Source organism: Mauremys reevesii, unplaced genomic scaffold (genome assembly GCF_016161935.1).
Source record: "Mauremys reevesii isolate NIE-2019 unplaced genomic scaffold, ASM1616193v1 Contig51, whole genome shotgun sequence".
Classification (NCBI taxonomy): Eukaryota; Metazoa; Chordata; order Testudines; family Geoemydidae; genus Mauremys; species Mauremys reevesii.
The window spans coordinates 16,695-33,106 of NW_024100864.1; the positions used below are offsets into that span (position 1 = coordinate 16,695).

The 16,412-nt window shown below is 47.8% G+C and overlaps 2 non-coding genes across 2 annotated transcripts; both read left to right on the forward strand.

Annotated features, from left to right (window-relative positions):
* Window positions 1-2,973: 2,973 nt before the first annotated feature.
* On the forward strand, window positions 2,974-3,045 carry TRNAE-UUC. Its single transcript has one exon. It is a non-coding gene; the product is annotated as a tRNA-Glu (tRNA).
* A 3,862-nt stretch (window positions 3,046-6,907) lies between these two features.
* TRNAI-AAU lies at window positions 6,908-6,980 on the forward strand. Its single transcript has one exon. It is a non-coding gene; the product is annotated as a tRNA-Ile (tRNA).
* The last annotated feature ends 9,432 nt before the right edge of the window (window positions 6,981-16,412 follow it).

The window sequence follows — 16,412 nt, forward strand, 5'->3', positions numbered from 1 at the left end:
GGAGCCTAAGAAATGAAACACAACAGGCTTCTGAACAGTGAACAAACCTGACTCCTGTATCATGAAAAGCCAAAAAGCCGTTTCTTTCTATGAGCAGGAGAAAAGAGTTACACTAATTCCTGCCTGTTTACTTTTGAATTATTTTACATTATAAAGAAAATTGTAACAAAATTAGTCTGAATTTGAGCTGCCTGTTATTAAAAGCTGGTTCCCCAATTCTGTTCCAACTGCCCTGCTAGAAACAGCCCCAGGTCCCTGCTCACCCCAGGAAGAGGAAAATGAGAAACCCCCACTGGGCACTGCCCTTGGCTCCAGGCTGCTGTCCCGGGGTGCGGGTGGGGACTGATTGTTTGCTGCTGAGGAGGGAGCCAGTAGAGGCCTCTGGTGCTCTGCTCCTAGCATCTGCCCAGCCCAGGCTGTCCTCTGCCTCAGCTGCTGCTCCCAGCCTGCTCTAGAGTCAAACACGCAGGGCCCCCAGGGGAACAGAGGCTGGGACAGGGCAGCAGCCTGGGCTGGGCTGGGCAGATGCTGGGAGTTCTCGTTCCCTGAGAACTGGCCTGGCTCCCTTCTCAACAGCGAACAAATCAATTCCACGCCCCCTCCCCAGAAAAACCAGCCTGGAGCCAAGGGCAGCAGGGGACGATTCCCTCCAGTTCCCACCGAGGCAGGAGAGAAGCCAGGGTGTTTCTAGCAGAGTTTATGGAACTGGCGTGGGGAAACCAGCCTTTAATAACAGGCAGTTCCAGTTTAAGCTAAGAGTTTTTAACAATTTCTACAACATGAAATAACCCTTCAATCATAGTGTCACCATCCATAAAATTGCTTCAGGCTTACAGGTTCCCAAGTGCAAAACTAAACATCTCTTCAAACACAAGGGAGTGGAGATCAGTCAGTGTTCAGTCATCCCACATAAAAGAACCATATTGTGGTACATACTGGCCCCATCATGTGGCCATCGCCTTTCCCTCCTCTCTTCTTAAAAGTTTTAGTATTTTGCACAGAAACTTTCTTCCCTCAGGAGAGACCTGGGAACCAGGGCTGCCAGCCAGACAAACACCTTTAAGAGGAGGCATAATCTATCAAAAAATGATCTCCTTCTTCTGTTCAGTGGCAGCCTGAAATGCTACTTATCCCGGAGCTGGAGGATTGAAAGCAGCTACATCAAGCCCCTGTGTAGCTAACAGGAATGAACACAAACACTCCCTTGTATCTGAAGAGATGTTTAGTTTTACCCTTGGTAAACTACAAGACTAAAGGGAAAGGCAGTGATGGTGTCAGATATAAAGAGTGAAACACGAAACAATCATCATAGTTATGCCTATAGTGACTGCAAAATCTTTCTATATTCTTCTTATTATCATCAGTGTATTATTTTCTCTGGCATCTAGACATTGACTAGACCTTGACCAAGAAATTTGGATCTTGACAAAATATTCAACTACGCCTCGTTAAGGTAATGGACTTGACACCCACTCGGGTGTCTCCCTGCAGGTTCAAGTACTAACAACAGTGGCACCTTACAGCCATAGATTTTAATCAGTGTAATACATTGATACAAATTCCTGTTAAATCATTTCTCAGCCAGAGTCCATCACCCACATTCCTTAGGGCATTGGGCCACCATGTGGACGTTTCATTTCCGCCTAAATTTCACACAGAGACGCAATTTCCTTTGCACAGATCCATGAACAGCAAAACCTCCCTGTGTCTCTTGTCTGAGCCAGTGCATTCAATTGTATTGAAACCTTCTCTCCTGCAATGGCGATGGTCAGACAGAGGGGACATGGCCACCTTCACCTCTGACAGTGAGATATTGGCTCAGCTCTTTCTTTCTGCTGCTGTTGTTAGTCCATGAAACATCAGGGATGGAATGCAAGGCTGAGTTCACACACCAATCCCCTGAAACATTTCAGTGCCCCAGAGAAATCCTGACCCCTGCTATTGCAATGATATGGTGGAGATTCGAATAGTCGCAGTGTAGAAGGAGCCTGAGGGTGTTTATTTGTGAGCTGAGGTTCCCTGTCTGACATTTGCCTTCTTTCCTGGTTCGTTATGTCTCCAGTGAGCAAACCAAGGCTGGTTAAATGCTGCTTTTTAGACCAGAGAGCTGGGGTTGATGTAGCATGCTGTCACCATCAGCTGGTCAGAGTAACCAGGGTGAAAGGGTGGAATTTAGGATTCTCCCACCAAGGGGAGGTGCTGTTGGACTCCTCTAGTGGGGGAGAGTCTGAAAAAGTTTCTCAGCTCCCAGAGATGGGGCAAACAAGCTGGTGCCACACACACATTTTCACAGGGAATCAGGCCCCCTGGGGAAAAACTCAAAAGAAGCCCAGGCCCAGGAGTGTCAGAGAAGGGAATCACTGTTTTCCTTAAGAGGTGGGTGAGGGAAACCTGCAGGTCCTTAGATCCCTCCAGCGCCTGATAGAACCATTTGTGGGGAAGGTCTGGGGAAGCCGAGGAGGACAAGGAAGGGAAAAAGGGCTGGCAGCTGTTGTGTAATCCCCATGCTCCCAGCAGAAGGATCTGGAGGGGTCAGCGCTGTGGTTGCTTGTTGAGGACACAGAACTCACAAGATGGCAAAGCTCAGAGCCCCGTTATAGGGAGTCAGAATGTGATCAGCTCACACCCAGGGGGAGCAACACCCCTCCCTTGGTCTCTGTGTCAGAGCTCCTATCAGCTCAGTGTCCTTCCCGCAAGAGTGGGCTGCTGAGAGGGTTGCGATGGGGTAAATGAAGGCAGAGGAGGATTGTTCCTGATGGGTTTTCTTTGTGTTGCTCTGTGATCCTGCTGGAGGAAGCTGAAGCATGATTTGAGTTTTTTTCAGTGGCTTGGGCTGGGCTGAGGTTGTGACCCTGAGCACAGGGGTTCTCTGCTCTTAGCCCCTCAGGGAATGGACAATGGAGCAGCTTCAGAAATTGGCTAGAAAGTAGCCTAAGAAAGTGTAACATAAGTGAGAAGAAAAACACCATCACCTCTCTGGTGGTCTAGTGGTTAAGATTTAGCATTTTCACTGCCAGGGCCTGGGTTCAATTCCCAGTCAGGGAAAAGTGACTTCAAATCAAACCTGCTTCAGTTATGCTTCACTTACAACATAAACAAATCCATGTTATTTTCCTGATTCCTCCATCTTCCCAGTGTCTCCATGGCAGGGCCGGCTCCAGGCACCAGCACAGCAAGCAGGTGCCTGGGGCGGCCAATGGAAAGGGGAGCAATTCATCCCTCTCAGAGGGAAGGAACTTGAGGCCAAAAGCCTCAAGTTTTTCCACTGGGGGGGCAAAAACACTGGAACTGGCCCTGCTCCAGGGAAGACAATTTGTTAAATCCCAGATGAGTGCAGTTCTATCAGTTCTCAGCCTGAGTCCTTAGGTCTTAATCCTGAGGCTATTGTCCCACCATGGGGCCATTTCCCGCCTCTCTTTCCTAGGGAAGCACAATTTTCCTTGCACAGACACAGGAACAGCAAGATCTTTGTCTGTCCCTTGTGCAAAGCAGGGGGCCAAATTCCATGGAAACAATGGACAAGCAGGGGACCCTGGGCACATCCAGCCTTGGCTGTGAGATGTTCCCTCCCCTCTTTCTTTATGCCCCTGTTGTTATTTCATGGATTGTCTGGGATGGGGGAAAAGCTGATTTCACTCCAGGTGGAGGGGAAAAAGGACCCTGAAAGTCTCAGGCCTCAACCCCTACTACCAGGATCACTGAGGTGCTGGGAATCTGCATGGGAAAGGGACTTTGTGAATTGTCAAGGTGGGGAATGAATAACAATTTACAACAAGAGCCACCTCATTAACCACTGACACAGGCTAATCCTGCCGCAGATAGAAGGGAAACTGGGAGTGATTCTTTGCTGTTCAGCCATGGAAACAGTGACCCCATTGCACCGCAGTCAATGTGCTGGGGAAAGCTGGACTTCACAGGCAGGTGGAAAGAGCAGATCCTAGAAACACCTGGAGCTCCCCACAGCACTTCTGCCACCAGGGTCAGGTGTTGAGTGACTCACAGCGCCCCTCCCCTCCCATTACCTTCCAGCAGGGGGTGGCAGCACCCCCCACCCAATGCAGGGGAGAGGGCTGAGTGTATCTCTGCACCCTGAGTCCAGGGCACCCACTCTCTCTGCCCCACACATCGAATCTGGCTCTGCTGCAAAGTTACCCCTAAGAACCAGCAACCTCCAGGACCGCAAGTTTGGCCTCAAAGCAGGGAATGTGTCCCTCATGCTGCTTTTAGGCCACTGGATGCTCTGGAAACAGGAGGGCTCTGAGTGTAACTTATAGGACACATGACCCATCTGGGGAAATAGCTCAGTAGTAGAGCACATGCTTTGCATGTATGAGGTTCTGGGTTCAATCCCCAGCATCTTCAAGTTCTTTTCACCCTGCTGCTTTGCTCCAGCCCAGAGGGGATGTGGCCCTGCAGGAGTTTCAATCCTGCTCAGTCAGGGGCTAGTGCCAATTGCATGGAAGGTCGGGGGGCGTTTCTGCTCCTAAGTCTCCTCTGTACATTTAAGATTCCCACCAGTTGTGTTGCCTGGGACAAGGGTAGATGAGAAGGGAGAATCCTCCAGCACTAGAGGGAAAGGTCCCATCTGCACAGACTGAGAGGCAAAGACTAGACTTATTTCTAGTCTGGGCCCAATCTTTTCTCCTGGTATAGTCCGTGTTCCAGCTCAGGTGGTAGCTAGGGGATGTCTCATGACTGCAGCCATGTTTGTTCAGTTCCACCCCCTTATACAGCTTTGGTACAAGGCAGGAATTTTTTGTCTCTCTCCTGAGGAAAAGCCCCAGGTTTAAGATGGATTCCTGTACCAGGTGACATGGTCACATGTCCCGTGAGACCCCCAAGCCTTCATTCTTCCTGGCCTGACTCATGGATGGTGCAGGACAGAGCCATCTCCAGTCAATTGTCCTGGTTAATGGGAGCCATCAAGAGTCCAAACCACTGTAAATGGCCCATACTTTGCATCATTACAACAGGACCTCAGAGTTATAGTTCATATTTCTAGTTTCAGATTCAAGAATGATCGGTTCATACAAATAGGATGAACGCACACCGTAGATTATAAGCTTTGTAATGATACCTTACAAGAGACCTTTTGCATGAAGCATAGTCCAGTCACTTTATATTCACACTCATTAGCATATATTCATAAAATCCTATGGAGTGCAACGTCACAGCAGGGAAAGGGTTTTACTGCGGCACCTGGGAGCAGTTGAGTTTCATGTTCAGGCTGTGGTATGAGTTCCTCCAGGTTTCTCGTAAGCACACAGGGACCTTGGCGGGTGCTCTCGATACAGGAATGGCCCAGACATGATAAAGTGATGGGAATTGCATTTTCCTTTTTTATTTTTGTATTTCCAATGACATTTCTGTTTGTGATTTTGTTTTGCTTTGTATAACTGTGTTTTCTCCTGGATTTGATGTTTAATGAAAAAAAGAATAAGGCCTCAAGCCACCAGATGGAGGAGCAGGCTGGGGCTAGGACTGCTAAGAGAGCGAGAGTAGCAGATTTTCTGTATAGTTTCCTGCCCTCATTTTCATGATTAGTTTCTCTTCTGCACAACATTTCCTCTTTTTAAATGTGAGCGTGGCTAGATCAGTTGGCAGAGCATCAGACTTCTAACCTGAAGGTCCAGAGTTCAAGTTCCTAGTCAGGCGAAGAAACACTTTCTCCCTGTGACATCCCCAAAGAGTTTTAGAAGGACTCTCCTTGACTTTAGTTTTTCCTTTTCAGGACATGGCCTTTCCCAGGAAGGGCCCTTTACTGCCTGGGACTGAAGGTGCTATTGCCTCACCTGTCCACTGGCCTCACAGTCTGGAGGAAGAAAGGCATCTGGCCTGCAGCAAAGTGCTGTGTGCTGACTTTTTGAGCAAATGCAGGGCTGGCCAGAGAGGCATGTTCCCACTGAGTCCTCCCTGCCAGAAAAAATTGTCCCCACAGACAGGGGCGGCTCCAGGGCCCAGCATGCCAAGCTTGTGCTTGGGACAGCAAGCCGCAGGGGGCGCTGTGCCGGTCGCCACGAGGGCGGCAGGCAGGCTGCCTTCGGCGGCGTGCCTGTGAAGGGTCCACTGGTGCTGCGACTTCGGCGGACCTCCCGCAGGCAAGCCGCCGAAGGCAACCTGCCTGCCGTGCTTGGGGCGGCAAAATGCCTAGAGCCGCCCCTGCCCACAGAGTCCTCCCTGCTGGAAGTCTACAGTAATCAACAGGTGCTCTGCTGGTCCCATGGTGTAAGGGCCAGCACTCAGGACTTTGAATCCTGCAATCTGAGTTGAAGTCTCAGTGGAATCTGAGAAAAATTCCTGTGCCACAAACCCTGCTGGGTCTTCCAAGGCTCTGTCTTGCTTTCTCAAAGGCCATGAAAGCCACTACAAAAGGGTTCTTTCTCCTGCTGATAATAGCTCACCTTAACTGATCACTCTCATTATAGTGTGTATGGCAACACCCAATTTTTCATCTTCTGTGTGTGTGTGTGTGTGTGTGTGTGTGTATGTATGTATGTATATAGATAGATAGATAATCTATATCTTCCTGCTGTATTTTCCACTACATGCATCCAATGAAGTTGGTTTTAGCCCAGGAAAGCTTATGCTCAAATAAATTTGTTAGTTTCTAAGGTGCTACAAGTACTCCTTGTTCTTTTTGCAGATAAATGAATGGAGATTAAGTCCATGAATGGCTATTAGCCAGGATGGGTAAGGAATGGTGTCCCTAACCTCTGTTTGTTAGAGGGTGGAGATGGATGTCAGGAGAGAGATCACTTGCTCATTACCTGTTAGGTTCAGTCCCTCTGGGGCACCTGGCATTGGCCACTGTTGGCAGATAGGATGTGAGGTTGGATGGACTTTTGGTCTGACCCAATATGGCCATTCTTATGGTCTTATGAAGGGAGGAGCAATATACTGGGACAGAGTTTCTGTAGTGTAGTGGTTATCACATTTGCCTAATATGCAAAAGGTCCCTTGTTCAAAACCAGGCAGAAACATGCTGGCTTATTTGTCCCAGCTCCTAGTGGCCTGTCCTTGCTGTTGTAGAAGCAGCAGTGATTTCTATGCTCAGAAGGTCTGTTATACTTCCCCTGCTCCCACTTTTGTCTCCTCTCCCTCTCTGAATGCCTGTGAAGTGGCTTTCCCCTTCCCGCTCCCCCCTGGAATGCTGGTGGGATGAATGGGCTAGTTGAAGAGCAGAAGAGCTCCCAGGTAGACAAGGTGTCTGGGACTCTGATTAGGCAGCGCTCACACACCCAGAGCATGGACACTGCCCAAGGTGGAGTGTGACCAACCAGATGCAGCCAAGTCATCTCTAGTCGCAGGCCATGAGGTGCAGGTCTTTAAAAGGGGAAGGGGCCATGTGCTCAGGAGAGCACTCACAAGCTTGTACCTCCAGTGAATGCCCTTTGCCTGGACCGCCTGGCCAGTGGTTCACAGCGTTGTATTTCATTGTGACTCAGGAAGACTTACCTTCATCACACCATGCATCACGGCGCTGTGGGCCACTTACCTTGCAGAATCCAGACATCTCCAGTGCCGTGCCTGTCCTGGGAGTGTAAGTGTGACACCCCCTGCCCCCCCTTCTTTTGAGCTTGGCTATCAATATAATAAACGTGCTGCTTTCTGCCAAACTCTGGTGGGTCATTAGTGCTCCCTACGCTGACTAGCTGGCCCAATTTTGGGTAACACCTGCGATAACCCCAACCCCTGCATGACAGAGGGTAGTGAAATGAGCTGAGAAAAAGCCTTGGAATCAGCAGGGGAAAGCTAGAGTATCTTGGCCAGTCACCTTTTGAAGCCTTGTGGCTTGGTCTCCTCTGCCCTGGGAGGTTGGCCTATGGCGGCCGGCTCTTCCTGCTGGCCTCCTTTGTGTGACTTGCCAAAGGAGGAAGTGAGGCAGGAATGGGGCAAAAGAGGAAAGTCGAGCTGAGGAAGGCAGGGCAGAAGCTAAGCGCCTCAGTGCGGCTAAGTGGGGTTACCACTATTCGTTCTGCAAAGCCTGGGGAGGTGCGATTGGCTGCTGGGAGGCAGAATCCTGTGCCTGCCTCTTGGCTTCCCAGGGGTGGCTACTTGCAGCCCAGGAGAAGGATGGTTCTGGGTGAAAGGAAGACAAGCAAAGCTCTGGGAGGAAATTTGGGTGCGGGGTGCTGGCTCTGTGCTGGGGGAGGGGGTTGGGGTGCAGGAGGGGTGGTGCTTACCCCGGGCAGTGCAGCTCCCAAAGTGACTGGTACACACAACCCTCTGGCAGCAGCTCCTAGGTGGGCGGGGCCAGGGGGTCTCCGTGTGCCGCTGCCTGCAGGCGCTGCCCCCAGAGCTCCCATTGGCTGCAGTTCCTGGCCAATGGGAGCTGTGGAGTTGGTACTCGGGGCAGGGGCAGTGCATGGAGACACTCCCCCCACCCCAGGGGATGCTGGGACATGCCGGCTATTTCTGGGAGTGGCACGGAGAGATGGAGGCAGAGTGGGCAGGGAGGCACCTTAGTGCTGCTGGCACATCTCTGCACACCCATGAGGGGAGGGGAGCAGAGGGCCTCCATGTGCTGCCTGGGGTAGGGGCAGTGCGCAGAGCTGCCTCCCCTCCCGGGTCTATTACAGGAGTGGGTGGGTGGGGTCTTTTGGCCTGCAAGGTGCAGCAGGTCGGACTAGATGATCACACTGGTCCCGTCTGACCTTAAAGGCTCTGAGTCTAAAAGGGAGAGGGAAGTAAAGGGAAAAAAATAAAAAATAAAGCAAACATTGTAATACCAGGATAACTCCAACAGCTCATTGTATAGTCCTGCCCTTTCTTCCTCCACTGGGAGTTTAATGAACTGCAGGACACTGATTCTCTCGTTCCATTGCTAAACTGATACAATGTGACTGAAATTAAACCCATTCCCAGCAGAGAAAACATCACATTGCTGCATTCGCTGGGAATTGAAGCCAGGTCAACTGCTTGGAAAGCAGCTACGCTCACCACTGTACCACCAATGCATCTGGCAAAAACACCACTTATGCTTGCCCAATGAGGCTAGACCAGAATTGAGGCGTTTTACTGCCTGTTAAAATGTACTGGAGTCTCATCACTAAAAAAAACAAACTACCTCTATCTTCACCTGGGTTTGGACCATCAGCCTCTCAATTAGGTCACGAAAGTGGTTAATCACAGACACAGGTAACTACCCTACTTCCCAAGCTTGTCTATGAAGCACCTACAGGGGCACACCTGGCTAGTGAGGGAGGCGCACTGCTGGGGTTATGAGTTCAGGCCTCACCCAAAGCATCGGTTTTCATTAGCCAGGGAGCTTCCCCCACTCACTTTGTCTAATTCCCATGGAAAGTGCCATACCAGGGTGAGGACAGTAAATTCTAAACTCTGAAATGCGGAGGTTGGCCCAGAGATTGGGATAAGGGGTTTGAAGAGAAAAAGCTCTAAGGATATAAAACCAGACAGGCTCCAGGGGCAGGTATGGTACAACGTCTCAACAGGGAGCCATTCGGGGGAGGGGGTTTCACTTCCTCTGTTCAATGTCCTGAGAGGTATTTTAAGATGAAGATAACACCATGGCTAACAGGTGACTGGCACGTACTGGGTTAAAGAAAGGAAGGGACTTGGGTTAACAGTCGGAAGATTTGTGTTACCGTCACTGTCTGACCCCCCTTCAGTGCAGAGGTTTGTACTTTGTTGGGTGGAACGCACAGACTCCTGGAGAGCAGGGGCAGCTGTTTCCATGGCAGAGAGCCTGGCACTTAGGAGACTTTCTTGACTTGCTGTTTTGAAGCAATTCAATAAAATAACAGTGGAGCTACGTCCAGTGCAAAAATGCTATTTTAGGATCTAAACAGGAGGCTTCCGGCGCTAGGACACCTGACCAGAGAGCTCAGTGGGGGCTGTAAGAGCTGCTGACTCTGAGGGTCCTGGGCTAAATCCACTTGCAGGTGGAAGTGTTTTGATTTACTTGATGGATAATGAGCACCAGCTACCAGGGGAGAAGCCCTGCCAACCTGCGGCCACTCCAGCTGCTGCCCCGGGGGGGGGGGAGCCCCAGGGGGCCTGCTGCTGCTCCGGCCACCCCAGGAGTGCTGCCAGGGGCCACCGAGCTGCAGCTGCTCCTGCTGCCCGCGGAACCACAGGAGGGAGTTGATTTTTTGCCAGTGACGGACGCCTCGTCCTAAAGGCCTTTGTCTGCCCCCTTCTAGTGACTGTTTGGCACAGGAACGCAGCCCTCACTCCTGGGGCTCTCCTGGGGAAATAATGTTTCTGTGCAAAACACCAAAGCTTTTGACAGAAAGGAAGGAAAGGAAATGGCCACACGATGGGACTAGGACATAAGGAATGAAACACAAGATGCTTCTCCCATGTGCATTGACTTTGAACCTTGTTCTTTGCGGTGTTGTCTCTCATGTCTTGGGACCAACATGGATACAACAAGGAGGAGGGGGGTCACATAATATCTTTTAAAGGACCAAGGAAGGGAGTATTATTTACTCCTTCTCATAACACAAGAACTAGGAGGGGTCATCACATGAAATGAATAAGCTGCAGGTTTGAAATTAACACACTTCCCTCAAGCTGCTGGCAATGCTTCTACTAATGCAGCCTAATCTGCTGTTAGCCTTCTTGGCAACAAGGGCACTGTTGACTCATATGCAGCTTCTCATCCACTGTAATCCCCAGGTCCTTTTCTGAAGAACTGCTGCTTAGCCAGTCGATCCCCAGGCTGTAGCAGTGCAGGGAATTCTTCCTTCCTAAGTGCAGGACTCTGCACTTCTCCTTGTTGAACCTCCTCAGATTTCTTTTGGCCCAATCCTCCAATTTGTCTAGTTCACTCTGGACCCACACCCTACCCTCCAGCGCTTGGATTCTTTACATGCTTTCACAGAGTGAAGAGCACATGTTTCATGATTTCATGTGGCAGAGTTTTATGCTATAGGGAGCTTTCCCTGTGTGCATTTGACAGGTGAATCAACATGGAGACATATTGTGACCCTTCTCAGGGAGCCGAGGAATGCGAGTTTCCTTGTTTCCACCTTCCACTAGGAAGACGGAGTTTTGCATTTGGCAGCTGGGTGTTAGTGACCAAACTCACCCAGCCCGTCAGGCACTCAAGGACCCTCCTCTGAGCTACAGCAGCCACCCTAACCCCTGAGTTCCTTCAATGTGTCCCCCTCTGGGGTCCAGCCCGGATCACCAGATACTCAGAGAAATCCCAGATTCTCTCTGCCCAAAGCAATGGTATATCCCAGGTTACTAGTTTTACTGTGGACCACTGCTACTGTATCTCACACAGCACTTGAGTATAGTTATCAAACAAGCAGAAATTTATTTAACAACCGATAGAGATTTAAACAAACATGAGTGATGGAAACCAACTGTTACCAACTAAACAAAATCAGAAAATGCAACCTACACTTTTAAAAAGTTACCTTTCCTATCTAAGTAGAGTCTCACCTCCCACTTCAGTCAATTTCACTGATTGCTAGTCCCTAGGAGCCACGGCCCTGCCTTTCATGAAGCACCACTGGTCATTAGGAATCTCCTAGATGAATGGATCCAGAGTGTTTTTCTCCACCCTGTTATGAACTGAATCAGTCTTTTTGTCTTTATATTCACAGAAAGGACGATCTCCTAATTCTCATATTGTCCTTGTCACTTCCACAGGGTTTCAATGTTTATAATTTGTCTTTGATGGTTTTCCATTGGCTTTTCTGGGTTGGTGCAGAGGCTGACAATGGAGCAATACATCACATAACTGGCTAGCAAGGGAGTGCCAATTCCCTCCCACTGGAATGGGCCATCCCCACCAAGACCTATGATTGGGGTGACTCACTTTCACAACAATACCATATGGGCATAATTTTCCATGTACTTACATTACCCCTTAACTATGACTTGGACACACCTCTCGCAGTGAGTAGGAGTATCAATAATTTACAAGCTTTCAGTAGAGATCTCACTGCTATGCTTCCTGGATAGCTATCATAAAAGCAGTGTATTAGGTGTGGGGAGTTTGTCAGGTCTGACACAGGAGTTGCTTGTGAAGAACAGTGACCCCTTTGCCAATTGGCACCAATGAGCTTTTGTCACAGATGCACTGAGCTATACAGTCACCTCCTGATAGAACAGAAAGGCCAGCACAAAAAACAGAGAGAGGAACAATAAGATACTAAAATGACAATGGCTGGAACTCTCCATTTCTCTCAGTCTTTGCATTCATGGGCACTAAGAGCTGTAGCTACAGTTGAGGAACCAGGTGAGCAGACAGCTGGCTCAGCCCTCCATACGAGTAACTCTCTCACATATAGGGAGATGGGTCAAAATTGGAATTGATGTTAAGGCTGTGTCTACACTTCAAACACTGGAAATATTCTTCTGACAACCCAACACTGCCTACACTGGGGCTCAGGTCACATTAACTACTTCTCTCAGTGGAGAGGACTTTTCACACCCCTGAGAGATGTAGCTCTGCCAACAGAGCTTTTCTACATCGACCAGCCTTTAGCTGGCTTATTGACCTGAAAGGCAATGGATTTCAGTCTTTTTCTTTATATTGATGGTTGATGAGTGCAGCTGGCCTACCTGCTGGACACATCCTGTGACAGATGTCAGGCCTTTCCTTTGCAAATTAGAGAAGTGGGGAAGACAGTGACCCTTACAGTCTAAGTGGGTAAAAACTTATACAACATATCTCCTCAAGTAGCTTTCCTTTGAATAGAAATTGACTTTGAAACTAAGCAAAATAAATTCTATTTGAAAACACAAAATATTAAAATCGATACTGGGCCAATATTCTCTTATACACACTCTCACACACATTCTCCCACCCCAACCTTTGGAGTGAGGTTTTCCACCAGAACTCCTTACACTACAGGGGATAAATTAAATCAAATTAACTTTTCAAGATTAGCCATCATTTCCTGTACGACTAACAAAACAAAACAAAAAAAGACAACTTTCAGTTTTCCAAAATACTTCAGATTATCACACATTTAGTCTCTTCTTCTTTAACTAATAACTTCACCAATAATCTCATTTTAATAGATGATAAAAACATATTCAAAGATCACAAATTCTGGTCACATATGTTAGTTTTCTTTTAATGCCCATTGCCAACAACTGAACCTTGGCTCAAGCTGTGGTTTGTCCCAACCACTTCTGTGAGTTCATATATCTCAGGATCTTCTACAGTATGTGTTGGTGGAAGGGATCTCCTATGTGGGAATCTTTGCATCATGAGGAAAAATCTCTCTCATGTCACACTTTAAATCTTTCAAAGTGAGAGAAGATAGAGGAGAAGTGATGTAAATGCATAAAACGCAAGAGAGAACTGTCTGGTCTGCACTAAAGACATTTATCGGTTAACTATATTACTCCGATGTGTGAAAAATCCACACCACTGAGCAATGTAGTTACACAGCCCTAACCCCCTGTGTAGATAGCGATACATCAGCAGCAGAACTTCTCCTGCCAAAAGAGCCACTGCCGCTTGCGAGGGTTGGACTAATCAAGTCCGATAGGAGAAATCTCTCCCATTGGCTGAAAGCGTCTGTAATAGCAGCGCTACAGCAGCGCAGCTACATTGGTGCAGCTGCACCAACATCAGCTTTATTGTGTAGCCAGAGCATCAGACACAAAACCATAGAATCAGAACTCAACATGCGAGTATCCGGAAGTCTGAAATTGGAGCCTGATACATTCATTGCCTCATTGGTTACTATCATTTCTACAGCCTTGAAGTCCTTGTTACCCAATCAGGCAGCCAGTTTGGGATCCACGGGGAAGGAATGTCCTTTGAAGCACTCTCTCTTTGGATCCAAATGGTGAAGGATGATTGTTCTCAATGTAACCTGGCATCCTTTGGAACTGTAATCAGTGACACTGAACTAGGAAATGGAGTTGTACAAACAATTTTCCTTGGGTCATTGGTCACCATAGCTTCCTTTACTGGAGTGGAAACCAAGAACTGGGTGTGGACTCTTTCAGCCCCAGCTCTTTCCAAATCCTTGGCCTTGGGTAGGGTAAATTTACACTTCTCCGAAGTAGAATCCTTTACAAAACCACTCCAAATCTCAGCAGTGTTAGTGAGGCTTACCAAAACATGGAGGCTTACCAAAACATGCCCAGCTTTTCTTTAATTTGGTGGCACAGTTCCAGGCAAGGGACTGGATAAAGGGCTGGATCACAATCTTCATTAGTGACCAGAGCTGGAGTTTCTATTCAAAAATAGCTATTTTTCTGCAGCTATTAGATTTCCAAAACGGATTTGATTCGATATACATTTTTAGCACCTACAAAGGATAAATTCAACAAAACTCCACTTCTATTTCCTCAACATCTGCATCATGAAGGGCAGCATCTCCGATACAATAAGATTAGCTAGGAAAGAACTTCTGTAGGGCCTGGGTTACAAAGGCTTTGGAACCAAATACATGGGCATTGTGCCTAGTTCAAAAATCACTTAGCATGGAATTTTCTCCCCAGATCATCTGGGACAATATTGACTTAAACAATTGAACTACACTGTGATCATATGCACTTCCTTCAGTTAGTTGGGGTTTCGCTGTTGTTCACCATTTCTGGGTAGAGATTTTAAATCACTGCTGTTTCTTTGTTAGCCTGTCCAGTAAATTGGAGAGTCCTCTAATGCACACAGAACTGCACCTCAACCTTCTCCATGACATCATGCAGGGACGGGGAAAAAGCAAAGCTGAAGTGAGAAATGATGACTTTAGCAAATAGTCATTTGTCTTAAATTCTCCAATAAATCTGAGCTACATCCTATCAAACTGAACTAATATCCAACTGAGTGACCAAACAGCCTTCAGAAAGATAGAAACCCACATCACAGAGAGCTAGAATACATGGCAATGAAAGTGTGAAGTGAAATTCCAGAGCAGGTTACATCTGATTATTCAGAATCAGGACAAGAGATTCTCCCATCACATTCTCCTCTGATCCATTCAAACATACTTCACTCAGCACTGTCTCAATAGCCAGTTATGTTATTTACAAAATTTTTAGTATCCGAGCATTGCCATAATGGGGGACAAAACCACTCACCTTGCCAGAAGTGGCTTTACCAATAGATGGAACCTGGGATTTAAACTCCCAATGATCACACTGTGTTTGGGATCCATTTGAATTCCCCTTCCAGGTCTTTGACACTTTCATCTCCAGTCAGAGCGACACTGAGATAAGATTAAAGAAGTTAAAGCATCATCTCCAAGCACAGACAGCTAAGAACTGTTCCTCACAGGACACTTTGAGAAGTGGATGGATAGAATGTGATGATGATAACCTCTGCATGGCTCAGACAAAAGGTAACAGTTCTGCAGTGATGGGGAAGAAGGGAATCTCTGCGTCTCCCCATCTCCTTCCAGTGTCACAGAGGCTGAAATTACACTTTTTTTTCCTGCCCCTGCTCCTCTTCATTTAACTATAATTTGAAAAATTCCCATTATATCTGCTCTTCAGCACAACCCAGAGCAATGTGAGAACAAGTGGCAATGATACAATCTGTATCACTGGTGACTAACAATAACTTTGAAATAGGAAGAATAGTATAAATGTGATGCTCCCTGGTTCCTGATAGGAAGGGCACACTCGAATTACTCATGGGATAATGGAGTTGATAGAAAGGACAAATGGGTCCACCTCAAAACAGGGCAAACTGCAAAAGGCAAAAATGGGCCCCTCATCTGGTCAAACTGAGGGATAACCATGCTGCAAATAGTTCAAACAGCTTTAAAAGTTACTATGTGGGAATCAGAAAAATTATTAGAGAAAAAAAAGTATTGATAGCCCTAGAGGTGTTTATGTTGTTGATCTCCCTTGCAGATTCTCTGATGACTAACATGGGCTAAGTGCCCACAGAAGGTTTTCCCACACTCACTGCATTCATAGGGCCTCTCCCCTGTGTGGATTCTCTGATGTTGAGAAAGGGCTGAGCTGTGAGTGAAGCATTTTCCACACTCACTGCATTCATAGGGCCTCTCCCCTGTGTGGATTCTCTGATGGGTAAGAAGGTTTGAGCTGCGATTGAAGGTTTTCCCACACTCACTGCATTCATAGGGCCTCTTCCCTATGTGGATTCTCTGATGCGTAATAAGGTGTGAACTGCGATTGAAGGTTTTCCCACACTCACTGCATTCATAGGGCCTCTCCCCTGTGTGGATTCTCTGATGGGTAAGAAGGTTTGACCTGACAGTGAAGGTTTTCCCACACTCACTGCATTCATAGGGCCTCTCCCCTGTGTGGATTCTCTGATGGGTAAGAAGGTTTGACCTGACAGTGAAGTTTTTCCACACTCACTGCATTCATAAGGTCTCTCCCCTGTGTGGATTCTCTGATGTTGAGAAAGGGCTGAGCTGTCAGTGAAGCATTTTCCACACTCACTGCATGCATAGGGCCTCTCCCCTGTGTGGATTCTCTGATGTTGATAAAGGCCT